Here is a 27,524-nt window from a genome sequence, read left to right as displayed (position 1 = left end):
CATTCGAACTGCCAGTCAGATTGTGCGATATGGAATAAAAGAGTATAAATCGGACCAAAATAATGTTAACAGCTCTGACCTTAGCTCAGTGGGTAGAGTGGTGGACTGTAGTTGGACTAATCTAAATTGGAAATCCTTAGGTCGCTGGTTTGATTCCGGCAGGTTGATTGATGTCTAATATATTAAGCTTTTTAATTTTTCCTTTGAAGAGCTAAAAAAAAAAAAAAAAACGCCGTTGCCGGGGATCAACCCCGGGTCTCCCGCGTGACAGCGGGGATACTCACCACTATACTACAACGACTCACGCAACAGAAACAGCAGTCACAAATTCTATTTAAGTAAGTCCAATCAAATGTGGCACCATGGTTCGTGTGGCGATCTAATTGCAACTGAAACTAACATTTCATAGTCGGACAAAGTACCTGTTTAGTCCCTGTACTGTAGCGTTTTGTTCATTTAGTTATTGTACGTTTATTTTGTGTAATCTAGTCCCGGTACTTTAAGATTAGAACAATTAAGGACAACATTAACACCGTAATTTTTTCCGTTAAGTTTTTTCTACGTGGCATTCGAACTGCCATGTCGGATTGTGCGATGTGGCATAAAAGAGTGCAATACGGACAAAAATATAGTTAATAGCTCCGACCTTAGCTCAGTTGGTAGAGCGGAGGACTGTAGTTTGATTAATCTAAGTTGGAAATCCTTAGGTCGCTGGTTCGAATCCGGCAGGTCGGATTGATTTTTTACAATATTAAGCTTTTAATTTTTCCTTTGAAGAGCTAAAAAAAACGCTGTTGCCGGGGATCGAACCCAGGTCTCCCGCGTGACAGGCGGAATACTCACCACCAATGCTGCATAAAACGTTAGGCGCCCCGCTAGGCCTAATTTTTTTATTTTTTTTTTAGTTTTTTTTTTATTTTTAATAAAATTAAAATTAAAATTTTTAAATTTAGTAATAAAACATAAGGTTTCCATAGTTGTTTCTTAGAAACTATTTACGAAAGTGGTTGTAAAATTGTTCAAAATATTGTTTAAACCATCTAAATACATAAAAAACTAAAATTAAGAACTAAAGAGGCATTTTTTTGAGAAATTAGTGGACCAAACCGCCTTTGGCTGTTTGCGGTGTATAAATCTCGAAAAAATACGCGATTTGAAAAAAAAATTTGACCAAATCAGACTACCGAGTCAAAAGTTATGCCTTCCAAAACTTTTTCGACATTTTCAAAATAAAAAATAAAAATTCGCCGAACCGGCCGGTTAGGCGGTCTAGGCCATTCCTCGCGGCGGCCTCCCCCCCCAGCGCCGAGGCGCGATTTTTACAGCACTGCTCACCACTATACTACAACGACTCGCGCGGCAGAACAGGACAGTCACATATTACTATTTAAGTAAACCCAATCCAATGTGACACCCATGGTGCGTGTGGCCATGTAATTGCAACTGAAACTAGCATTTCATAGTCGGACAAAGTACCTGTTAGTCCCGTAGTGTAGCGTTTTGTTCAATTTAGTCATTGTACCTTTATTTCGTGTAATTTAGTCCATTTACTTTAAGATTTTGAACAATTAGGACAATATTAACACCGATAATTTTTTCCGTTAAGTTTGTCCACGCGGCATTCGAATTGCCATGTCAGATTGTGCGATATGGAATAAAAGAGTATAAATCGGACCAAAATAATGTTAACAGCTCTGACCTTAGCTCAGTGGGTAGAGTGGTGGACTGTAGTTGGACTAATCTAAATTGGAAATCCTTAGGTCGCTGGTTTGATTCCGGCAGGTTGGATTGATGTTCTATATATTAAAAGCTTTTTAATTTTTCCTTTGAAGAGCTAAAAAAAAAAAAAGTTGCGGGATCAAACCCGGTCTCCCGTGTGACAGGCAGGGATACTCACCACTATACTACAACGACTCGCACACAAAACAGGACAGTCACAAATTTATTTAAGTAAGTCCAATCAAATGTGCACCATGGTTCGTGTGGCGATCTAATTGCAACTGAAACTAACATTTCATAGTCGGACAAAGTACCTGTTTAGTCCCTGTACTGTAGCGTTTTGTTCAATTTAGTTATTGTACTTTAAGATTTAGAACAATTAAGGACAACATTAACACCGTAATTTTTTCCGTTAAGTTTTTTTCTACGTGGCATTCGAACTGCCATGTCGGATTGTGCGATGTGGCATAAAAGAGTGCAATACGGACAAAAATATAGTTAATAGCTCCGACCTTAGCTCAGTTGGTAGAGCGGAGGACTGTAGTTTGATTAATCTAAGTTGGAAATCCTTAGGTCGCTGGTTTGAATCCGGCAGGTCGGATTGATTTTTTACAATATTAAGCTTTTTAATTTTTCCTTTGAAGAGCTAAAAAAAAGCTGTTGGGGGATCGAACCCAGGTCTCCGCGTGACAGGCGGGAATACTCACCACCAATGCTGCATAAAACGTTAGGCGCCCCCTAGACGCCGATTTTTTATTTATTTTTTTAGTTTTTTTTTATTTTTAATAAAAATTAAAAATTAAAATTTTTTAAATTTAGTAATAAAACATAAGGTTTCCATAGTTGTTTCTTAGAAACTATTTACGAAAGTGGTTGTAAAATTGTTCAAAATATTGTTTAAAACCATCTTAAATACATAAAAAACTAAAATTAAAGAACTAAAGAGGCATTTTTTGAGAAATTAGTGACCAAACCGCTTTGGCTGTTTGCGGTGTATAAATCTCGAAAAAATACGTGATTTGAAAAAAAAATTTGACCAAATCAGACTACCGAGTCAAAAGTTATGCCTTCCAAAACTTTTTCGACATTTTCAAAAATAAAAAATAAAAATTCGCCGAACCGGCCGGTTAGGCGGTCTAGGCCATTCCTCGCGCGGCCTCCCCCCGCCTAGCGCCGAGGCGCGATTTTTACAGCACTGCTCACCACTATACTACAACGACTCGCGCGGCAGAACAGGACAGTCACATATTACTATTTAAGTAAACCCAATCCAATGTGACACCATGGTGCGTGTGGCCATGTAATTGCAACTGAATCTAGCATTTCATAGTCGGACAAAGTACCTGTTAAGTCTCCGTAGTGTAGCGTTTTGTTCAATTTAGTCATTGTACCTTTATTTCGTGTAATTTAGTCCATTTACTTTTAGATTTGAACAATTTAGGACAATATTAACACCGATAATTTTTTCCGTTAAGTTTGTCCACGCGGCATTCGAATTGCCATGTCAGATTGTGCGATATGGAATAAAAGAGTATAAATCGGACCAAAATAATGTTAACAGCACTGACCTTAGCTCAGTGGGTAGAGTGGTGGACTGTAGTTGGACTAATCTAAATTGTAAATCCTTAGTCGCTGGTTTGATTCCGGCAGGTTGATTGATGTTCTAATATATTTAAGCTTTTAATTTTTCCTTTGAAGAGCTAAAAAAAAAAAACAACGTTGACGGGGATCAAACCCGGGTCTCCGTGTAACAGGCAGGGATACTCACCACTATACTACAACGACTCGCACAACAAAACAGGACAGTCACAAATTTCTATTTAAGTAAGTCCAATCAAATGTGGCACCATGGTTCGTGTGATGATCTAATTGCAACTGAAACTAACATTTCATAGTCGGACAAAGTACCTGTTTAGTCCCTGTACTGTAGCGTTTTGTTCAATTAGTTATTGTAACTTTAAGATTTAGAACAATTAAGGACAACATTAACACCGTAATTTTTTCCGTTAAGTTTTTTTCTACGTGGCATTCGAACTGCCATGTCGGATTGTGCGATGTGGCATAAAAGAGTGCAATACGGACAAAATATAGTTAATAGCTCCGACCTTAGCTCAGTTGGTAAAGCGGAGGTCTGTAGTTTGATTAATCTAAGTTTGTAAATCCTTAGGTCGCTGGTTTGAATCCGGCAGGTCAGATTGATTTTTTACAATATTAAGCTTTTTAATTTTTCCTTTGAAGAGCTAAAAAAAATGCTGTTGCCGGGATCGAACCCAGGTCCCCGCGTGACAGGCGGAATACTCTCCACCAATGCTGCATAAAACGTTAGCGCCCCCTAGACGCTGCGATTTTTTTATTTATTTTTTTTAAGTTTTTTTTTATTTTTAATAAAATTAAAAATTAAAATTTTTTAAATTTAGTAATAAAACATAAGGTTTCCATAGTTGTTTCTTAGAAACTATTTACGAAAGTGGTTGTAAAATTGTTCAAAATATTGTTTAAACCATCTAAATACATAAAAAACTAAAATTAAGAACTAAAGAGGCATTTTTTGAGAAATTAGTGGACCAAACCGCCTTTGGTGTTTGCGGTGTATAAATCTCGAAAAAATACGTGATTTGAAAAAAAAATTTGACCAAATCAGACTACCGAGTCAAAAGTTATGCCTTCCAAAACTTTTTCGACATTTTCAAAATAAAAAATAAAATTCGCCGAACCGGCCGGTTAGGCGGTCTAGGCCATTCCTCGCGGCGGCCTCCCCCGCCAAGCGCCGAGGCGCGATTTTTACAGCACTGCTCACCACTATACTACAACGACTCGCGCGCAGAACAGGACAGTCACATATTACTATTTAAGTAAACCCAATCCAATGTGACACCATGGTGCGTGTGGCCATGTAATTGCAACTGAAACTAGCATTTCATAGTCGGACAAAGTACCTGTTAGGTCCCGTAGTGTAGCGTTTTGTTCAATTTAGTCATTGTACCTTTATTTCGTGTAATTTAGTCCATTTACTTTAAGATTTTGAACAATTAAGGACAATATTAACACCGATAATTTTTTCCGTTAAGTTTGTCCACGCGGCATTCGAACTGCCATGTCAGATTGTGCGATATGGAATAAAAGAGTATAAATCGGACAAAATAATGTTAACAGCTCTGACCTTAGCTCAGTGGGTAGAGTGGTGACTGTAGTTGGACTAATCTAAATTGGAAATCCTTAGGTCGCTGGTTTGATTCCGGCAGGTTGGATTGATGTTAATATATTAAGCTTTTTAATTTTTCCTTTGAAGAGCTAAAAAAAAAAAAAAAAACGTTGCGGGGATCAAACCCGGGTCTCCGTGTGACAGGCAGGGATACTCACCACTATACTACAACGACTCGCACAACAAAACAGGACAGTCACAAATTTCTATTTAAGTAAGTCCAATCAAATGTGGCACCATGGTTCGTGTGGATCTAATTGCAACTGAAACTAACATTTCATAGTCGGACAAAGTACCTGTTTAGTCCCTGTACTGTAGCGTTTTGTTTAATTTAGTTATTGTAATTTAGATTTAGAACAATTAAGGACAACATTAACACCGTAATTTTTTCCGTTAAGTTTTTTTTCTACGTGGCATTCGAAACTGCCATGTCGGATTGTGCAATGTGGCATAAAAGAGTGCAATACGGACAAAAATATAGTTAATAGCTCCGACCTTAGCTCAGTTGGTAAAGCGGAGGTCTGTAGTTTGATTAATCTAAGTTGTAAATCCTTAGGTCGCTGGTTTGAATCCGGCAGGTCAGATTGATTTTTTACAATATTAAGCTTTTTAATTTTTCCTTTGAAGAGCTAAAAAAAAATGCTGTTGCCGGGATCGAACCCAGGTCTCCCGCGTGACAGCGGGAATACTCCTCCCACCAATGCTGCATAAAACGTTAGGCGCCCCCTAGACGCGATTTTTTTATTTATTTTTTTAGTTTTTTTTTATTTTTAATAAAATTAAAAATTAAAATTTTTAAATTTAGTAATAAAACATAAGGTTTCCATAGTTGTTTCTTAGAAACTATTTACGAAAGTGGTTGTAAAATTGTTCAAATATTGTTTAAACCATCTAAATACATAAAAAACTAAAATTAAGAACTAAAGAGGCATTTTTTTGAGAAATTAGTGGACCAAACGCCTTTGGCTGTTTTGCGGTGTATAAATCTCGAAAAAATACGTGATTTGAAAAAAAAAATTTTGACCAAATCAGACTACCGAGTCAAAAGTTATGCCTTCCAAAACTTTTTCGACATTTTCAAAATAAAAAATAAAAATTCGCCGAACCGGCCGGTTAGGCGGTCTAGGCCATTCCTCGCGGCGGCCTCCCCCGCCAAGCGCCGAGGCGCGATTTTTACAGCACTGCTCACCACTATACTACAACGACTCGCGCGGCAGAACAGGACAGTCACATATTACTATTTAAGTAAACCCAATCCAAGTGACACCATGGTGCGTGTGGCCATGTAATTGCAACTGAAACTACATTTCATAGTCGGACAAAGTACCTTGTTAAGTCCCGTAGTGTAGCGTTTTGTTCAATTTAGTCATTGTACCTTTATTTCGTGTAATTTAGTCCATTTACTTTAAGATTTGAACAATTAAGGACAATATTAACACCGATAATTTTTTCCGTTAAGTTTGTCCACACGGCATTCGAATTGCCATGTCAGATTGTGCGATATGGAATAAAAGAGTATAAATCGGACCAAAATAATGTTAACAGCTCTGACCTTAGCTCAGTGGGTAGAGTGGTGGACTGTAGTTGGACTAATCTAAATTGGAAATCCTTAGGTCGCTGGTTTGATTCCGGCAGGTTGGATTGATGTTCTAATATATTAAGCTTTTTAATTTTTCCTTTGAAGAGCTAAAAAAAAAAAAAAAAAAAAAAAAAAAAAAAAAAAAAAAAAAAAAGACGCCGTTGCCAGGGATCGAACCCAGGGTCTCCGCGTGACAAGGCAGGGATACTCACCACTATACTACAACGACTTGCACAGCAGAACAGGACAGTCACAAATTTCTATTTAAGTAAGTCAATCAAATGTGGCACCATGGTTCGTGTGGCGATCTAATTGCAACTGAAACTAACATTTCATAGTTCGGACAAAGTACCTGTTTAGTCCCTGTACTGTAGCGTTTTGTTCATTTAGTTATTGTACGTTTATTTTGTAATCTAGTCCGTACTTTAAGATTTAGAACAATTAAGGACAACATTAACACCGTAATTTTTTCCGTTAAGTTTTTTTCTACGTGGCATTCGAACTGCCATGTCGGATTGTGCGATGTGGCATAAAAGAGTGCAATACGGACAAAAATATAGTTAATAGCTCCGACCTTAGCTCAGTTGGTAAAGCGGAGGACTGTAGTTTGATTAATCTAAGTTGAAATCCTTAGGTCGCTGGTTTGAATCCTGGCAGGTCAGATTGATTTTTTACAATATTAAGCTTTTTAATTTTTCCTTTGAAGAGCTAAAAAAAATGCTGATTGCCGGGGATCGAACCCAGGTCTCCCGCGTGACAGGCGGGAATACTCTCCACCAATGCTGCATAAAACGTTAGGCGCCCCCTAGACGCCGATTTTTTTATTTATTTTTTTTAGTTTTTTTTTTTATTTTTAATAAAATTAAAAATTAAAATTTTTTAAATTTAGTAATAAAACATAAGGTTTCCATAGTTGTTTCTTAGAAACTATTTACGAAAGTGGTTGTAAAATTGTTCAAAATATTGTTTAAACCATCTAAATACATAAAAAACTAAAATTAAGAACTAAAGAGGCATTTTTTGAGAAATTAGTGGACCAAACCGCCTTTGGCTGTTTGCGGTGTATAAATCTCGAAAAAATACGCGATTTGAAAAAAAAAAAATTTGACCAAATCAAACTACCGAGTCAAAAGTTATGCCTTCCAAAACTTTTTCGACATTTTCAAAATAAAAAATAAAAATTCGCCGAACCGGCCGGTTAGGCGGTCTAGGCCATTCCTCGCGGCGGCCTCCCCCGCCAAGCGCCGAGGCGCGATTTTTACAGCACTGCTCACCACTATACTACAACGACTCGCGTGGCAGAACAGGACAGTCACATATTACTATTTAAGTAAACCCAATCCAATGTGACACCATGGTGCGTGTGGCCATGTAATTGCAACTGAAACTAGCATTTCATAGTCGGACAAAGTACCTGTTAGGTCCCCGTAGTGTAGCGTTTTGTTCAATTTAGTCATTGTACCTTTATTTCGTGTAATTTAGTCCATTTACTTTAAGATTTTGAACAATTAAGGACAATATTAACACCGATAATTTTTTCCGTTAAGTTTGTCCACACGGCATTCGAACTGCCATGTCAGATTGTGCGATATGGAATAAAAGAGTATAAATCGGACCAAAATAATGTTAACAGCTCTGACCTTAGCTCAGTGGGTAGAGTGGTGGACTGTAGTTGGACTAATCTAAATTGGAAATCCTTAGGTCGCTGGTTTGATTCCGGCAGGTTGGATTGATGTTCTAGTATATTAAGCTTTTTAATTTTTCCTTTGAAGAGCTAAAAAAAAAAAAAAAAAGAGACGCCGTTGCCGGGATTGAAACCCAGGTCTCTCGTGTGACAGGCGGGATACTCACCACTATACTACAACGACTTGCACAACAGAATAGGACAGCCACAAACTTCTATTTAAGTAAGTCCAATCAAATGTGGCACCATGGTTCGTGTGGCGATCTAATTGCAACTGAAACTAACATTTCATAGTCGGACAAAGTACCTGTTTAGTCCCTGTACTGTAGCGTTTTGTTCAATTTAGTTATTGTACGTTTATTTTGTGTAATCTAGTCCCGGTACTTTAAGATTTAGAACAATTAAGGACAATATTAACACCGTAATTTTTTTCCGTTAAGTTTTTTTCTACGTGGCATTCGAACTGCCATGTCGGATTGTGCAATGTGGCATAAAAGAGTACAATACGGACAAAAATATAGTTAATATCTCCGACCTTAGCTCAGTTGGTAGAGCGGAGGATTGTAGTTTGATTAATCTAAGTTGGAAATCCTTAGGTCGCTAGTTCGAATCCGGCAGGTCGGATTGATTTTTTACAATATTAAGCTTTTTAATTTTTCCTTTGAAGAGCTAAAAAAAAAACGCTGTTGCCGGGGATCGAACCCAGGTCTCCCGCGTGACAGGCGGGAATACTCACCACCAATGCTGCATAAAACGTTAGGCCGCCGATTTTTTTATTTATTTTTTTTAGTTTTTTTTTTAATAAAATTAAAAATTAAAATTTTTTAAATTTAGTAATAAAACATAAGGTTTCCATAGTTGTTTCTTAAAAACTATTTACGAAAGTGGTTGTAAAATTGTTCAAAATATTGTTTAAACCATCTAAATACATAAAAAACTAAAATTAAGAACTAAAGAGGCATTTTTTTGAGAAATTAGTGGACCAAACCGCCTTTGGCTGTTTGCGGTGTATAAATCTCGAAAAAATACGTGATTTGAAAAAAAAATTTGACCAAATCAGACTACCGAGTCAAAAGTTATGCCTTCCAAAACTTTTTCGACATTTTCAAAATAAAAAATAAAAATTCGCCGAACCGGCCGGTTAGGCGGTCTAGGCCATTCCTCGCGGCGGCCTCCCCCAGTCAAGCACCGAGGCGCGATTTTTACAGCACTGCTCACCACTATACTACAACGACTCGCGCGGCAGAACAGGACAGTCACATATTACTATTTAAGTAAACCCAATCCAATGTGACACCATGGTGCGTGTGGCCATGTAATTGCAACTGAAACTATTATTTCATAGTCGGACAAAGTACCTGTTAAGTCCCCGTAGTGTAGCGTTTTGTTCAATTTAGTCATTGTACCTTTATTTCGTGTAATTTAGTCCATTTACTTTAAGATTTTGAACAATTAAGGACAATATTAACACCGATAATTTTTTCCGTTAAGTTTGTCCACGCGGCATTCGAATTGCCATGTTAGATTGTGCGATATGGAATAAAAGAGTATAAATCGGACAAAAATAATGTTAACAGCTCTGACCTTAGCTCAGTGGGTAGAGTGGTGGACTGTAGTTGGACTAATCTAAATTGGAAATCCTTAGGTCGCTGGTTTGATTCCGGCAGGTTGGATTGATGTTCTAATATATTAAGCTTTTTACTTTTTTCTTTGAAGAGCTAAAAAAAAAAAAAAAAAAAAAAAAAAAAAAAAAAAAAAGACGCCGTTGCCAAGGATCGAACCCGGGTCTCCCGCGTGACAAGCAGGGATACTCACCACTATACTACAACGACTTGCACAGCAGAACAGGACAGTCACAAATTTCTATTTAAGTAAGTCAAATCAAATGTGGCACCATGGTTCGTGTGGCGATCTAATTGCAACTTAAACTAACATTTCATAGTTGGACAAAGTACATGTTTAGTCCCTGTACTGTAGCGTTTTGTTCAATTTAGTTATTGTACGTTTATTTTGTGAAATCTAGTCCCGGTACTTTAAGATTTAGAACAATTAAGGACAACATTAACACCGTAATTTTTTCCGTTAAGTTTTTTTCTACGTGGCATTCGAACTGCCATGTCGGATTGTGCGATGTGGCATAAAAGAGTGCAATACGGACAAAAATATAGTTAATAGCTCCGACCTTAGCTCAGTTGGTAAAGCGGAGGACTGTAGTTTGATTAATCTAAGTTGGAAATCCTTAGGTCGCTGGTTTGAATCCTGCAGGTCAGATTGATTTTTTACAATATTAAGCTTTTTAATTTTTCCTTTGAAGAGCTAAAAAAAATGCTATTGCCGGGGATCGAACCCAGGTCTCCCGCGTGACAGGCGGGAATACTCTCCACCAATGCTGCATAAAACGTTAGGCGCCCCCAAGACGCCGATTTTTTTATTTATTTTTTTTAGTTTTTTTTTTTTATTTTTAATAAAATTAAAAATTAAAATTTTTTAAATTTAGTAATAAAACATAAGGTTTCCATAGTTGTTTCTTAGAAACTATTTACGAAAGTGGTTGTAAAATTGTTCAAAATATTGTTTAAACCATCTAAATACATAAAAAACTAAAATTAAGAACTAAAGAGGCATTTTTTTGAGAAATTAGTGGACCAAACCGCCTTTGGCTGTTTGCGGTGTATAAATCTCGAAAAAATACGCGATTTGAAAAAAAAAAATTTGACCAAATCAAACTACCGAGTCAAAAGTTATGCCTTCCAAAACTTTTTCGACATTTTCAAAATAAAAAATAAAAATTCGCCGAACCGGCCGGTTAGGCGGTCTAGGCCATTCCTCGCGGCGGCCTCCCCCCGCCAAGCGCCGAGGCGCGATTTTTACAGCACTGCTCACCACTATACTACAACGACTCGCGCGGCAGAACAGGACAGTCACATATTACTATTTAAGTAAACCCAATCCAATGTGACACCATGGTGCGTGTGGCCATGTAATTGCAACTGAAACTAGCATTTCATAGTCGGACAAAGTACCTGTTAGGTCCCCGTAGTGTAGCGTTTTGTTCAATTTAGTCATTGTACCTTTATTTCGTGTAATTTAGTCCATTTACTTTAAGATTTTGAACAATTAAGGACAATATTAACACCGATAATTTTTTCCGTTAAGTTTGTCCACGCGGCATTCGAACTGCCATGTCAGATTGTGCGATATGGAATAAAAGAGTATAAATCGGACCAAAATAATGTTAACAGCTCTGACCTTAGCTCAGTGGGTAGAGTGGTGGACTGTAGTTGGACTAATCTAAATTGGAAATCCTTAGGTCGCTGGTTTGATTCCGGCAGGTTGGATTGATGTTCTAGTATATTAAGCTTTTTAATTTTTCCTTTGAAGAGCTAAAAAAAAAAAAGAGACGCCGTTGCCGGGGATTGAACCCAGGTCTCTCGTGTGACAGGCGGGGATACTCACCACTATACTACAACGACTTGCACAACAGAATAGGACAGCCACAAACTTCTATTTAAGTAAGTCCAATCAAATGTGGCACCATGGTTCGTGTGGCGATCTAATTGCAACTGAAACTAACATTTCATAGTCGGACAAAGTACCTGTTTAGTCCCTGTACTGTAGCGTTTTGTTCAATTTAGTTATTGTACGTTTATTTTGTGTAATCTAGTCCCGGTACTTTAAGATTTAGAACAATTAAGGACAACATTAACACCGTAATTTTTTCCGTTAAGTTTTTTTCTACGTGGCATTCGAACTGCCATGTCGGATTGTGCGATGTGGCATAAAAGAGTGCAATACGGACAAAAATATAGTTAATAGCTCCGACCTTAGCTCAGTTGGTAAAGCGGAGGACTGTAGTTTGATTAATCTAAGTTGGAAATCCTTAGGTCGCTGGTTTGAATCCGGCAGGTCAGATTGATTTTTTACAATATTAAGCTTTTTAATTTTTCCTTTGAAGAGCTAAAAAAAATGCTGTTGCCAGGGATCGAACCCAGGTCTCCCGCGTGACAGGCGGGGATACTCTCCACCAATGCTGCATAAAACGTTAGGCGCCCCCTAGACGCCGATTTTTTTATTTATTTTTTTTAGTTTTTTTTTTTTTTTTTTTAATAAAATTAAAAATTAAAATTTTTTAAATTTAGTAATAAAACATAAGGTTTCCATAGTTGTTTCTTAGAAACTATTTACGAAAGTGGTTGTAAAATTGTTCAAAATATTGTTTAAACCATCTAAATACATAAAAAACTAAAATTAAGAACTAAAGAGGCATTTTTTTGAGAAATTAGTGGACCAAACCGCCATTGGCTGTTTGCGGTGTATAAATCTCGAAAAAATACGCTATTTGAAAAAAAAAAATTGACCAAATCAAACTACCGAGTCAAAAGTTATGCCTTCCAAAACTTTTTCGACATTTTCAAAATAAAAAATAAAAATTCGCCGAACCGGCCGGTTAGGCGGTCTAGGCCATTCCTCGCGGCGGCCTCCCCCCGCCAAGCGCCGAGGCGCGATTTTTACAGCACTGCTCACCACTATACTACAACGACTCGCGCGGCAGAACAGGACAGTCACATATTACTATTTAAGTAAACCCAATCCAATGTGACACCATGGTGCGTGTGGCCATGTAATTGCAACTGAAACTAGCATTTCATAGTCGGACAATGTACCTGTTAGGTCCCCGTAGTGTAGCGTTTTGTTCAATTTAGTCATTGTACCTTTATTTCGTGTAATTTAGTCCATTTACTTTAAGATTTTGAACAATTAAGGACAATATTAACACCGATAATTTTTTCCGTTAAGTTTGTCCACGCGGCATTCGAACTGCCATGTCAGATTGTGCGATATGGAATAAAAGAGTATAAATCGGACCAAAATAATGTTAACAGCTCTGACCTTAGCTCAGTGGGTAGAGTGGTGGACTGTAGTTGGACTAATCTAAATTGGAAATCCTTAGGTCGCTGGTTTGATTCCGGCAGGTTGGATTGATGTTCTAGTATATTAAGCTTTTTAATTTTTCCTTTGAAGAGCTAAAAAAAAAAAAAAAGACGCCGTTGCCGGGGATTGAGAACCCAGGTCTCTCGTGTGACAGGCGGGGATACTCACCACTATACTACAACGACTTGCACAACAGAATAGGACAGCCACAAACTTCTATTTAAGTAATTCCAATCAAATGTGGCACCATGGTTCGTGTGGCGATCTAATTGCAACTGAAACTAACATTTCATAGTCGGACAAAGTACCTGTTTAGTCCCTGTACTGTAGCGTTTTGTTCAATTTAGTTATTGTACGTTTATTTTGTGTAATCTAGTCCCGGTACTTTAAGATTTAGAACAATTAAGGACAACATTAACACCGTAATTTTTTCCGTTAAGTTTTATTCAACGTGGCATTCGAACTGCCATGTCGGATTGTGCAATGTGGCATAAAAGAGTACAATACGGACAAAAATATAATTAATAGCTCCGACCTTAGCTCAGTTGGTAGAGCGGAGGACTGTAGTTTGATCAATCTAAGTTGGAAATCCTTAGGTCGCTGGTTCGAATCTGGTAGGTCGGATTGATTTTTTACAATATTAAGCTTTTTAATTTTTCCTTTGAAGAGCTAAAAAAAAACGCTGTTGCCGGGGATTGAACCCAGGTCTCCCGTGTGACAGGCGGGAATACTCACCACCAATGCTGCATAAAACGTTAGGCGCCCCCTAGGCGGCTAGGGGGCGCCTAGGCGCCGATTTTTTTATTTATTTTTTTTAGTTTTTTTTTTTAATAAAATTAAAAATTAAAATTTTTTAAATTTAGTAATAAAACATAAGGTTTCCATAGTTGTTTCTTAGAAACTATTTACGAAAGTGGTTGTAAAATTGTTCAAAATATTGTTTAAACCATCTAAATACATAAAAAACTAAAATTAAGAACTAAAGAGGCATTTTTTTGAGAAATTAGTGAACCAAACCGCCTTTGGCTGTTTGCGGTGTATAGATCTCGAAAAAATACGCGATTTGAAAAAAAAATTTGACCAAATCAGACAACCGAGTCAAAAGTTATGCCTTCCAAAACTTTTTCGACATTTTCAAAATAAAAAATAAAAATTCGCCGAACCGGCCGGTTAGGCGGTCTAGGCCATTCCTCACGGCGGCCTCCCCCCGCCAAGCGCCGAGGCGCGATTTTTACAGCACTGCTCACCACTATACTACAACGACTCGCGCGGCAGAACAGGACAGTCACATATTACTATTTAAGTAAACCCAATCCAATGTGACATCATGGTGCGTGTGGCCATGTAATTGCAACTGAAACTATTATTTCATAGTCGGACAAAGTACCTGTTAAGTCCCCGTAGTGTAGCGTTTTGTTCAATTTAGTCATTGTACCTTTATTTCGTGTAATTTAGTCCATTTACTTTAAGATTTTGAACAATTAAGGACAATATTAACACCGATAATTTTTTTCGTTAAGTTTGTCCACGCGGCATTCGAATTCCCATGTCAGATTGTGCGATATGGAATAAAAGAGTATAAATCGGACCAAAATAATGTTAACAGCTCTGACCTTAGCTCGGTGGGTAGAGTGGTGGACTGTAGTTGGACTAATCTAAATTGGAAATCCTTAGGCCGCTGGTTGGATTCCGGCAGGTTGGATTGATGTTCTAATATTTTAAGCTTTTTAATTTTTTCTTTGAAGAGCTAAAAAAAAAAAAAAAGACGCCGTTGCCGAGGATTGAACCCGGGTCACCCACGTGACAAGCAGGGATACTCACCACTATACTACAACGACTTGCACAGCAGAACAGGACAGTCACAAATTTCTATTTAAGTAAGTCAAATCAAATGTGGCACCATGGTTTGTGTGGCGATCTAATTGCAACTGAAACTAACATTTCATAGTCGGACAAAGTACATGTTTAGTCCCTGTACTGTAGCGTTTTGTTCAATTTAGTTATTGTACGTTTATTTTGTGAAATCTAGTCCCGGTACTTTAAGATTTAGAACAATTAAGGACAACATTAACACCGTAATTTTTTCTGTTAAGTTTTTTTCTACGTGGCATTCGAACTGCCATGTCGGATTGTGCGATGTGGCATAAAAGAGTGCAATACGGACAAAAATATAGTTAATAGCTCCGACCTTAGCTCAGTTGGTAAAGCGGAGGACTGTAGTTTGATTAATCTAAGTTGGAAATCCTTAGGTCGCTGGTTTGAATCCGGCAGGTCAGATTGATTTTTTACAATATTAAGCTTTTTAATTTTTCCTTTGAAGAGCTAAAAGAAATGCTGTTGCTGGGGATCGAACCCAGGTCTCCCGCGTGAGAGGCGGGAATACTCTCCACCAATGCTGCATAAAACGTTAGGCGCCCCCTAGACGCCGATTTTTTTATTTATTTTTTTTAGTTTTTTTTTATTTTTAATAAAATTAAAAATTAAAATTTTTTAAATTTAGTAATAAAACATAAGGTTTCCATAGTTGTTTCTTAGAAACTATTTACGAAAGTGGTTGTAAAATTGTTCAAAATATTGTTTAAACCATCTAAATACATAAAAAACTAAAATTAAGAACTAAAGAGGCATTTTTTTGAGAAATTAGTGGACCAAACCGCCTTTGGCTGTTTGCGGTGTATAGATCTCGAAAAAATACGTGATTTGAAAAAAAAATTTGACCAAATCAGACTACCGAGTCAAAAGTTATGCCTTCCAAAACTTTTTCGACATTTTCAAAATAAAAAATAAAAATTCGGCGAACCGGCCGGTTAGGCGGTCTAGGCCATTCCTCGCGGCGGCCTCCCCCGCCAAGCGCCGAGGCGCGATTTTTACAGCACTGCTCACCACTATACTACAACGACTCGCGCGGCAGAACAGGACAGTCACATATTACTATTTAAGTAAACCCAATCCAATGTGACACCATGGTGCGTGTGGCCATGTAATTGCAACTGAAACTATTATTTCATAGTCGGACAAAGTACCTGTTAAGTCCCCGTAGTGTAGCGTTTTGTTCAATTTAGTCATTGTACCTTTATTTCGTGTAATTTAGTCCATTTACTTTAAGATTTTGAACAATTAAGGACAATATTAACACCGATAATTTTTTCCGTTAAGTTTGTCCACGCGGCATTCGAATTGCCATGTCAGATTGTGCGATATGGAATAAAAGAGTATAAATCGGACCAAAATAATGTTAACAGCTCTGACCTTAGCTCAGTGGGTAGAGTGGTGGACTGTAGTTGGACTAATCTAAATTGGAAATCCTTAGGTCGCTGGTTTGATTCCGGCAGGTTGGATTGATGTTCTAATATATTAAGCTTTTTAATTTTTTCTTTGAAGAGCTAAAAAAAAAAAAAAAAAAAAAAAAAAAAGACGCCGTTGCCGAGGATTGAACCCGGGTCACCAGCGTGACAAGCAGGGATACTCACCACTATACTACAACGACTTGCACAGCAGAACAGGACAGTCACAAATTTCTATTTAAGTAAGTCAAATCAAATGTGGCACCATGGTTTGTGTGGCGATCTAATTGCAACTGAAACTAACATTTCATAGTCGGACAAAGTACATGTTTAGTCCCTGTACTGTAGCGTTTTGTTCAATTTAGTTATTGTACGTTTATTTTGTGAAATCTAGTCCCGGTACTTTAAGATTTAGAACAATTAAGGACAACATTAACACCGTAATTTTTTCCGTTAAGTTTTTTTCTACGTGGCATTCGAACTGCCATGTCGGATTGTGCGATGTGGCATAAAAGAGTGCAATACGGACAAAAATATAGTTAATAGCTCCGACCTTAGCTCAGTTGGTAAAGCGGAGGACTGTAGTTTGATTAATCTAAGTTGGAAATCCTTAGGTCGCTGGTTTGAATCCGGCAGGTCAGATTGATTTTTTACAATATTAAGCTTTTTAATTTTTCCTTTGAAGAGCTAAAAAAAATGCTGTTGCCGGGGATCGAACCCAGGTCTCCCGCGTGACAGGCGGGAATACTCTCCACCAATGCTGCATAAAACGTTAGGCGCCCCCTAGACTCCGATTTTTTTATTTATTTTTTTTAGTTTTTTTTTTATTTTTAATAAAATTAAAAATTAAATTTTTTTAAATTTAGTAATAAAACATAAGGTTTACATAGTTGTTTCTTAGAAACTATTTACGAAAGTGGTTGTAAAATTGTTCAAAATATTGTTTAAACCATCTAAATACATAAAAAACTAAAATTAAGAACTAAAGAGGCATTTTTTTGAGAAATTAGTGGACCAAATCGCCTTTGGCTGTTTGCGGTGTATAGATCTCGAAAAAATATGTGATTTGAAAAAAAAATTTGACCAAATCAGACTACCGAGTCAAAAGTTATGCCTTCCAAAACTTTTTCGACATTTTCAAAATAAAAAATAAAAATTCGGCGAACCGGCCGGTTAGGCGGTCTAGGCCATTCCTCGCGGCGGCCTCCCCCCGCCAAGCGCCGAGGCGCGATTTTTACAGCACTGCTCACCACTATACTACAACGACTCGCGCGGCAGAACAGGACAGTCACATATTACTATTTAAGTAAACCCAATCCAATGTGACACCATGGTGCGTGTGGCCATGTAATTGCAACTGAAACTAGCATTTCATAGTCGGACAATGTACCTGTTAGGTCCCCGTAGTGTAGCGTTTTGTTCAATTTAGTCATTGTACCTTTATTTCGTGTAATTTAGTCCATTTACTTTAAGATTTTGAACAATTAAGGACAATATTAACACCGATAATTTTTTCCGTTAAGTTTGTCCACGCGGCATTCGAACTGCCATGTCAGATTGTGCGATATGGAATAAAAGAGTATAAATCGGACCAAAATAATGTTAACAGCTCTGACCTTAGCTCAGTGGGTAGAGTGGTGGACTGTAGTTGGACTAATCTAAATTGGAAATCCTTAGGTCGCTGGTTTGATTCCGGCAGGTTGGATTGATGTTCTAGTATATTAAGCTTTTTAATTTTTCCTTTGAAGAGCTAAAAAAAAAAAAAAAAGACGCCGTTGCCGGGGATTGAGAACCCAGGTCTCTCGTGTGACAGGCGGGGATACTCACCACTATACTACAACGACTTGCACAACAGAATAGGACAGCCACAAACTTCTATTTAAGTAATTCCAATCAAATGTGGCACCATGGTTCGTGTGGCGATCTAATTGCAACTGAAACTAACATTTCATAGTCGGACAAAGTACCTGTTTAGTCCCTGTACTGTAGCGTTTTGTTCAATTTAGTTATTGTACGTTTATTTTGTGTAATCTAGTCCCGGTACTTTAAGATTTAGAACAATTAAGGACAACATTAACACCGTAATTTTTTCCGTTAAGTTTTATTCAACGTGGCATTCGAACTGCCATGTCGGATTGTGCAATGTGGCATAAAAGAGTACAATACGGACAAAAATATAATTAATAGCTCCGACCTTAGCTCAGTTGGTAGAGCGGAGGACTGTAGTTTGATCAATCTAAGTTGGAAATCCTTAGGTCGCTGGTTCGAATCTGGTAGGTCGGATTGATTTTTTACAATATTAAGCTTTTTAATTTTTCCTTTGAAGAGCTAAAAAAAAACGCTGTTGCCGGGGATTGAACCCAGGTCTCCCGTGTGACAGGCGGGAATACTCACCACCAATGCTGCATAAAACGTTAGGCGCCCCCTAGGCGGCTAGGGGGCGCCTAGACGCCGATTTTTTTATTTATTATTATAGTTTTTTTTTTTTATTTTTTATAAAATTAAAAATTAAAATTTTTTAAATTTAGTAATAAAACATAGGGTTTCCATAGTTGTTTCTTAGAAACTATTTACGAAAGTGGTTGTAAAATTGTTCAAAATATTGTTTAAACCATCTAAATACATAAAAAACTAAAATTAAGAACTAAAGAGGCATTTTTTTGAGAAATTAGTGGACCAAACCGCCTTTAGCTGTTTGCGGTGTATAGATCTCGAAAAAATACGCGATTTGAAAAAAAAAATTGACCTAATCAGACAACCGGGTCAAAAGTTATGCCTTCCAAAACTTTTTCGACATTTTCAAAATAAAAAATAAAAATTCGCCGAACCGGCCGGTTAGGCGGTCTAGGCCATTCCTCGCGGCGGCCTCCCACCGCCAAGCGCCGAGGCGCGATTTTTACAGCACTGCTCACCACTATACTACAACGACTCGCGCGGCAGAACAGGACAGTCACATATTACTATTTAAGTAAACCCAATCCAATGTGACACCATGGTGCGTGTGGCCATGTAATTGCAACTGAAACTAGCATTTCATTGTCGGACAAAGTACCTGTTAGGTCCCCGTAGTGTAGCGTTTTGTTCAATTTAGTCATTGTACCTTTATTTCGTGTAATTTAGTCCATTTACTTTAAGATTTTGAACAATTAAGGACAATATTAACACCGATAATTTTTTCCGTTAAGTTTGTCCACGCGGCATTCGAATTGCCATGTCAGATTGTGCGATATGGAATAAAAGAGTATAAATCGGACCAAAATAATGTTAACAGCTCTGACCTTAGCTCAGTGGGTAGAGTGGTGGACTGTAGTTGGACTAATCTAAATTGGAAATCCTTAGGTCGCTGGTTTGATTCTGGCAGGTTGGATTGATGTTCTAATATATTAAGCTTTTTAATTTTTTCTTTGAAGAGCTAAAAAAAAAAAAAAAAAAAAAAAAAAAAAAAAAAAAAAAAAGACGCCATTGTCTAGGATCGAACCCAGGTCTCCCGCGTGACAGGCGGGGATACTCACCACTATACTACAACAACTTGCACAGCAAAATAGGACAGTCACAAATTTCTATTTAAGTAAGTCCAATCAAATGTGGCACCATGGTTCGTGTGGCGATCTAATTGCAACTGAAACTAACATTTCATAGTCGGACAAAGTACATGTTTAGTCCCTGTACTGTAGCGTTTTGTTCAATTTAGTTATTGTACGTTTATTTTGTGTAATCTAGTCCCGGTACTTTAAGATTTAGAACAATTGAGGACAACATTAACACCGTAATTTTTTCCGTTAAGTTTTTTTCTACGTGGCATTCGAACTGCCATGTCGGATTGTGCGATGTGGCATAAAAGAGTTCAATACGGACAAAAATATAATTAATAGCTTCGACCTTAGCTCAGTTGGTAGAGCGGAGGATTGTAGTTTAATTAATCTAAATTGGAAATCCTTAGGTCGCTGGTTCGAATCCGGCAGGTCGGATTGATATTTTACAATATTAAGCTTTTTAATTTTTCCTTTGAAGAGCTAAAAAAAAAACGCTGTTGCCGGGGATCGAACCCAGGTCTCCCGCGTGACAGGCGGGAATACTCACCACCGATGCTGCATAAAACGTTAGGCGTCGATTTTTTTATTTATTTTTTTTAGTTTTTTTTTATTTTTAATAAAATTAAAAATTAAAATTTTTTAAATTTAGTAATAAAACATAAGGTTTCCATAGTTGTTTCTTAGAAACTATTTACGAAGGTGGTTGTAAAATTGTTCAAAATATTGTTTAAACCATCTAAATACATAAAAAACTAAAATTAAGAACTAAAGAGTCATTTTTTTGAGAAATTAGTGGACCAAACCGCCTTTGGCTGTTTGCGGTGTATAGATCTCGAAAAAATACGCGATTTGAAAAAAAAATTTGACCAAATCAGACAACCGAGTCAAAAGTTATGTCTTCCAAAACTTTTTCGAGATTTTCAAAATAAAAAATAAAAATTCGCCGAACCGGCCGGTTAGGCGGTCTAGGCCATTCCTCGCGGCGGCCTCCCCCCGCCAAGCGCCAAGGCACGATTTTTACAGCACTGCTCACCACTATACTACAACGACTCGCGCGGCAGAACAGGACAGTCACATATTACTATTTAAATAAACCCAATCCAATGTGACACCATGGTGCGTGTGGCCATGTAATTGCAACTGAAACTATCATTTCATAGTCGGACAAAGTACCTGTTAAGTCCCCGTAGTGTAGCGTTTTGTTAAATTTAGTCATTGTACCTTTATTCCGTGTAATTTAGTCCATTTACTTTAAGATTTTGAACAATTAAGGACAATATTAACACCGATAATTTTTTCCGTTAAGTTTGTCCACGCGGCATTCGAACTGCCATGTCAGATTGTGCGATATGGAATAAAAGAGTATAAATCGGACCTAAATAATGTTCAGCTCTGACCTTAGCTCATTTGGTAGAGTGGTGGACTATAGTTGGACTAATTTAAATTGGAAATCCTTAGGTCGCTGGTTTGATTCCGGCAGATTGGATTGATGTTATACAATATTAAGCTTTTTAATTTTTTCTTTGAAGAGCTAAAGAAAAAAAAAAAGACACCGTTGCCGGGGATCGAACCCGAGTCTCCCGCGTGACAGGCGGGGATACTCACCACTATACTACAGCGACTCGCGCAGCAAAATAGGACAGTCACAAATTTCTATTTAAGTAAACCCTATCAAATGTGGCACGATGGTTCGTGTGGCGATATAATTGCAACTGAAACTAACATTTCATAGTCGGACATAGTATTTGTTCAGTCCCTGTACTGTAGCGTTTTGTTCAATTTAGTTATTGTACGTTTATTTTGTGTAATCTAGTCCCGGTACTTTAAGAATTAGAACAATTAAGGACAGCATTAACACCGATAATTTTTTCCGTTAAGTTTTTTTCTACGTGGCATTCGAACTGCCATGTCGGATTGTGCGATGTGGCATAAAAGAGTTCAATACGGACAAAAATATAGTTAATAGCTTCGACCTTAGCTCAGATGGTAGAGCGGAGGATTGTAGTTTAATTAATCTAAATTGGGAATCCTTAGGTCGCTGGTTCGAATCCGGCAGGTCGGATTGATATTTCACAATATTAAGCTTTTTAATTTTTCCTTTGAAGAGCTAAAAAAAAACGCTGTTGCCGGGGATCGAACCCAGGTCTCCCGCGTGACAGGCGGGAATACTCACCACCGATGCTGCATAAAACGTTAGGCGTCGATTTTTTGATTTATTTTTTTTAGTTTTTTTTTTATTTTTAATAAAATTAAAAATTAAAATTTTTTAAATTTAGTAATAAAACATAAGGTTTCCATAGTTGTTTCTTAGAAACAATTTACGAAAGTGGTTGTAAAATTGTTCAAAATATTGTTTAAACCATCTAAATACATAAAAAACTAAAATTAAGAACTAAAGAGGCATTTTTTTGAGAAATTAGTGGACCGAACCGCCTTTGGCTGTTTGCGGTGTATAGATCTCGAAAAAATACGCGATTTGAAAAAAAAATTTGACCAAATCAGACAACCGAGTCAAAAGTTATGCCTTCCAAAACTTTTTCGAGATTTTCAAAATAAAAAATAAAAATTCGCCGAACCGGCCGGTTAGGCGGTCTAGGCCATTCCTCGCGGCGGCCTCCCCCGCCAAGCGCCAAGGCACGATTTTTACAGCACTGCTCACCACTATACTACAACGACTCGCGCGGCAGAACAGGACAGTCACATATTACTATTTAAATAAACCCAATCCAATGTGACACCATGGTGCGTGTGGCCATGTAATTGCAACTGAAACTATCATTTCATAGTCGGACAAAGTACCTGTTAAGTCCCCGTAGTGTAGCGTTTTGTTAAATTTAGTCATTGTACCTTTATTCCGTGTAATTTAGTCCATTTACTTTAAGATTTTGAACAATTAAGGACAATATTAACACCGATAATTTTTTCCGTTAAGTTTGTCCACGCGGCATTCGAACTGCCATGTCAGATTGTGTCGATATGGAATAAAAGAGTATAAATCGGACCAAAATAATGTTCAGCTCTGACCTTAGCTCATTTGGTAGATGGGTGGACTATAGTTGGACTAATTTAAATTGGAAATCCTTAGGTCGCTGGTTTGATTCCGGCAGATTGGATTGATGTTATACAATATTAAGCTTTTTAATTTTTATACGAAACCACACACTCAAAGAAAACTAGCATTCATTGTCGGACAAGTACGTTAGGTCCGTAGTGAGTAGCTTTGTTCAGATTATAGCATATGTAAGAGTCTTTATTTCGTGTATTTAGTCCATTTACTTTAAGATTTTGAAGCAATGTAAGGACATATATTAAACGATAATTTTCCGTTAGTTTGTCGGCAGCGGCATTCGAATTGCCACACAATGTCAGATTAGTGCGATATCGGCAATAAAGAGTAAAATCGGACCAAAATTAATGTTACAGCTCTTGACTTAGCTCAGTGTAGAGTGGTGGATGTAGTTGACTATTAAATTGGAATCCTGTAGGTCGCTGAGTTTGAATATATGGCGGATTGGATATGATGTTTAATATATAGCTTTTTAATTTTTCTTTGAAAGAGCTAAAAAAAGAAAAAAAAAAAAAAAAAAAAAAACAAGACGCCCATTTCTAGGATCGACCAGGTCTCCGGTGAGGCGGGAATCGAAGCGGGCATATTGAACAAAACTTGCACAGCAAATAGACAGTCACAATTTCTAATTTAAGTAGTCAGAATCAAATGTGCACCATGATTGTGTGGCGATTAGATGCAACTGAAACTAAACATTTCATAGTCGACATGAAGTATGTTTGAGTCCTGTACTTAGCATTTTGTCACATTTAGTTATTGTAACCGTTTATTTTAGTGGTAAAATTAGTCCGGTATAATTAAAGATTTAGAACATTGAGGAAACATTAACAGCGAACAGTAATTATATTATCCGTTAGACGTTTTTTCTACGTGGGATTCGCAACTGCGCGGCGCGCAATGTCGATATGTGCGCTTGTGGCATAGAGTTGGCAATAACGGACAAAGAATATAATTAATGAGCTTCGGCTTGAGACTCAGTTGATAGCGAGGATTGTAGTTAATAATCTAAATTGGAAATCCTTAGGATAAGTGGTAAACTGCGAAATCAACCGGACAGGCTAAAGTTGAATAATTTCATACAATTTTGACATTTTTTAATTTTTCTCTTAAAAGAGCTAGAAAACAAGTGTTTACGCAACGGAGACAAGGCTCGCGGGGGGATGAACCAGGTTCTCGCGTGACAGGCGGGAATACTCAACATACCGATGCTGCATAAAACGTTAGCGTCGATTTTTTATTTTTTTTTTAGTTTTTTTTTATTATTTAATAATAAATTAAAATTTTTAATTTATAATAAAACATAAGGTTTTCCATAGTTGTTTTCTTAGAACTATTTACGAAGTGGTTGTAAAATTGTTCAAAATATTGTTTAATCATTAAATACATAAAAAACTAAAATAAGACACTAAGAGGCATTTTTTGAGAAATTAGTGGACCAAAACTCGCGATTTGGGTGTTGTGGTTAAGATCTCGAAGAATAGCGATTTTGAAAAAAACAATTTGACCAAATCAGACACGAGTCAAAAGTTATTGCTTCCAAAATTTTTCGAGATTTTCAAATAAATACAAAATTCGCGCCGAACTGCCGGTTAGGCGGCTCTAGGCCATTCCTCGGCGCGCGCCTCCCCCGCCAAGCGCAAGGCACGATTTTTACAGCACTGCTCACCAATATATACAACGACTCGCGCGGCAGAACAGGACAGCACATATTACTATTTAATAAACTCACATTCAATGTGACCACATGTGTGGTGTGGCCAGTAATTGCAATGAAACTCTCATTCATAGTCGGACAAGTAATCTGTTATGTCCCTAGTGTAGCGTTTTGTTAATTTAGTCATTGTACTTTATTTCGTGTATTTTAGTCATGTTACTTTAGATTTTATAAATTAGACAATATTAACACCGAAATCACAATAATTTATTCACGTTAAGTTGTCCACGCGGCATTCGAACTGCGCTGTCAGATTGTGGCGATATGGAATAAAAGAGTATAAATCGGACCAAATAATGTTCAGCTCTGACTTAGCTCATTGGTAGAGTGGTGGACTGTAGTTGACTAGTTAAATTGGAAATCCTTAGGTCGCTGGTTTGATTCGGCAGATATGATTGATGTTATAAAATATTAAGTTTTTTAATTTTTTCTCTTGAAGAGCTAAAGAAAAAAAAAAGACCGTTGCGCGGGATCGAACCGGGTCTCCGGTGACAGCGGGATACTCATCCACTTACTACAGCGACTCGCTCAGCAATAAGCACAGTCACTTTACTATTAGTAAGACATCAAATGTGGCACGATGTTCGTGTGCGATATAATTGCAACTGAAACTAACATTTCATAGTCGGACAATAGTATGCTTGTTAGTCTCCTGTACTGTAGGTTTTGTTCAATTTGTTATTGTACGTTTATTTTGTGTAATCTAGTCGGCTGAGCTTTAAGATTTAGAAAATTAAGGACATCATTAACACCGATATTTTTTGCCAGTTAAGTTTTTTTCTACGTGCATTCGAACTGCATGTCGGATTGTGCGATGTGGCATAAAGAGTCAATAGGACAAAAATATAGTTAAATAGCTTCGACCTTAGCTCAGTATGGTAGAGCGGAGTTGTAGTTTGAATTAATCTAATTGGAATCCTTGGTCGCTGGTTCGAATCGCGGCAAGGTCGGATTGATTTTTACAATTTAAGCTTTTTATTTTCTTTGAAGAGCTAAAAAACGCTGTTGCCGGGGGATAGAACCCAGGTTCCCGCGTGACAGGCGGGATATCTCACACCATGCGCATAAAAGTTAGGCGCGATTTTTTATTATTTTTTTAGTTTTTTTTTATTTTTAATAAAATAAAATTAAAATTTTTAAATTAGTATAAACATAAGGTTTCCATAGTTTGTTTTAGAACATTTACGAAAGTGTTGTAAATTGTTCAAATATTGTTTAACCATTAAATCATAAAAACTAAATTAAGAACTAAAGAGCATTTTTTTGAGAAATTGTGAGCCAACCGCCTTTGCTGTTTGCGCGGTGTTAGATCTCGAAAAAATACGCTGTTTGAAAAAAAATTTGACCAAATCAGTACAACGAGTCAAAAGTTATGCCTTCCAAACTTTTTCGAATTTTCAAAATAAAAAATAAAAATTCGCCGAACCGGCCGGTGTAGGCGGTCTAGGCCATTCCTCGCGGCGGCTCCCCCCCGCAAGCGCCAAGGCAGATTTTTACAGCATGCTCACCACTATAGCACAACGCTCGCGCGGCAGAACAGGAGCGTCACATATTACTATTTAAGTAAACCCACATGTGACACATGGTGTGTGTGGCATGTAATTGCAATGAAATATCATTTCATAGTCGACAAAGTACCTGTTAGTCCCGTAGTGTAGGTTTTGTTCAATTTAGTCATTGTACCTTTATTTCGTGTAAATTTAGTCCATTTACTTTAAGATTTTTGAACAATTAAGGACAATATTAACACGATAATTTTTTCCGTTAAGTTTGTCCACGGCATTCGAACTGCCATGTCAGATTGCTGGATATGGAATAAAAGAGTTAATCGGACCAAAAATAATGTTACAGCTCTGACCTTAGGCTCAGTTGGTAGAGTGGTGGACTGTAGTTTGGACTAATTTAAATTGGAATCCTTAGGTCGTGGTTTGATTCCGGCAGGTTGGATTGTATGTTCTATACAATATTTTTAATTTTTACTTTGAAGAGCTAAGAAAAAAAAAAAGACGACCGTTCGGGGGATCGAACCGTGGTTGCTCCCGCGTGACAGGCGGGATAGCTCACACATAATACTACACGACTCGCGCAGGCAACAGGACAGTCAGCAAATTTCTATTTAAGTAAACCTATCAAATGTGGCACGATGGTTGTGTGGCGATCATAATTGCAACTGAACTAACTTTCATGTCGGACAAGTATGATTAGTCCCTGTACTGTTAGCGTTTTGTGTCAATTTAGTTATTGTACGTTTATTTTTGTGTATCTAGTCCGGTACTTTAAGATTAGAACAATTAGGACACATTAACACCGATAATTTTTTCCGTTAAGTTTTTTTCTACGTGGCATTTCGAACTGCCATGTCGGATTGTGCGATGTGGCTATAAAAGGTCATACGACAAAATAATAGTTAATAGCTTCGACTTAGCTCAGTGGTTAGAGCGGAGGACTGTAGTTTTATTAATCTAATTGGATCTCTTAGGTCGCTGGTTGGAATCCGGCAGTCTGGAGGATTGATTTTACATATATTAAGCTTTTAATTTTTCCTTTGAAGAGCTAAAAAAAACGCTGTTGCGGGGATCGAACCAGGTCTCCCGCGTGACAGGGCGGATATCACACCAATGCTGCATAAACGTTAGGCGCCCTAGCGAATTTTTTTATTTATTTTTTTTAAGTTTTTTTTTTTATTTTAAAATTAAAAATTAAAATTTTTAAATTTAGTAATAAAACATAAGTTTCCATAGTTGTTTCTTAGAAAAATTACGAATGGTTGCTAAATTGTTCAAAATTGTTAAACCATCTAAATACATAAA

At 37.3% G+C, this 27,524-nt stretch overlaps 8 non-coding genes across 8 annotated transcripts; 7 read left to right on the top strand and 1 right to left on the bottom strand.

Moving 5' to 3' along the window:
• The first annotated feature begins 641 nt into the window (after positions 1-641).
• On the top strand, positions 642-735 carry TRNAY-GUA. The gene is made up of 2 exons: positions 642-678; positions 700-735. It is a non-coding gene; the product is annotated as a tRNA-Tyr (tRNA).
• A 1,491-nt stretch (positions 736-2,226) lies between these two features.
• On the top strand, positions 2,227-2,320 carry TRNAY-GUA. The gene is made up of 2 exons: positions 2,227-2,263; positions 2,285-2,320. It is a non-coding gene; the product is annotated as a tRNA-Tyr (tRNA).
• Positions 2,321-8,714: 6,394 nt separating this feature from the next.
• Positions 8,715-8,808, top strand: TRNAY-GUA. Its single transcript has 2 exons — positions 8,715-8,751; positions 8,773-8,808. It is a non-coding gene; the product is annotated as a tRNA-Tyr (tRNA).
• Positions 8,809-13,646: 4,838 nt separating this feature from the next.
• Positions 13,647-13,740, top strand: TRNAY-GUA. The gene is made up of 2 exons: positions 13,647-13,683; positions 13,705-13,740. It is a non-coding gene; the product is annotated as a tRNA-Tyr (tRNA).
• Positions 13,741-18,589: 4,849 nt separating this feature from the next.
• On the top strand, positions 18,590-18,683 carry TRNAY-GUA. Its single transcript has 2 exons — positions 18,590-18,626; positions 18,648-18,683. It is a non-coding gene; the product is annotated as a tRNA-Tyr (tRNA).
• Positions 18,684-20,274: 1,591 nt separating this feature from the next.
• On the top strand, positions 20,275-20,368 carry TRNAY-GUA. The gene is made up of 2 exons: positions 20,275-20,311; positions 20,333-20,368. It is a non-coding gene; the product is annotated as a tRNA-Tyr (tRNA).
• Positions 20,369-21,483: 1,115 nt separating this feature from the next.
• TRNAD-GUC lies at positions 21,484-21,555 on the bottom strand. Its single transcript has one exon. It is a non-coding gene; the product is annotated as a tRNA-Asp (tRNA).
• Positions 21,556-21,901: 346 nt separating this feature from the next.
• On the top strand, positions 21,902-21,995 carry TRNAY-GUA. The gene is made up of 2 exons: positions 21,902-21,938; positions 21,960-21,995. It is a non-coding gene; the product is annotated as a tRNA-Tyr (tRNA).
• The last annotated feature ends 5,529 nt before the right edge of the window (positions 21,996-27,524 follow it).

Source organism: Ipomoea nil, unplaced genomic scaffold, assembly GCF_001879475.1.
Source record: "Ipomoea nil cultivar Tokyo-kokei standard unplaced genomic scaffold, Asagao_1.1 scaffold2701, whole genome shotgun sequence".
Lineage (NCBI taxonomy): Eukaryota > Viridiplantae > Streptophyta > Magnoliopsida > Solanales > Convolvulaceae > Ipomoea > Ipomoea nil.
The sequence above is the reverse complement of the archived record's forward strand: the minus strand, read 5'-3'. Positions and strand labels throughout refer to the sequence as shown.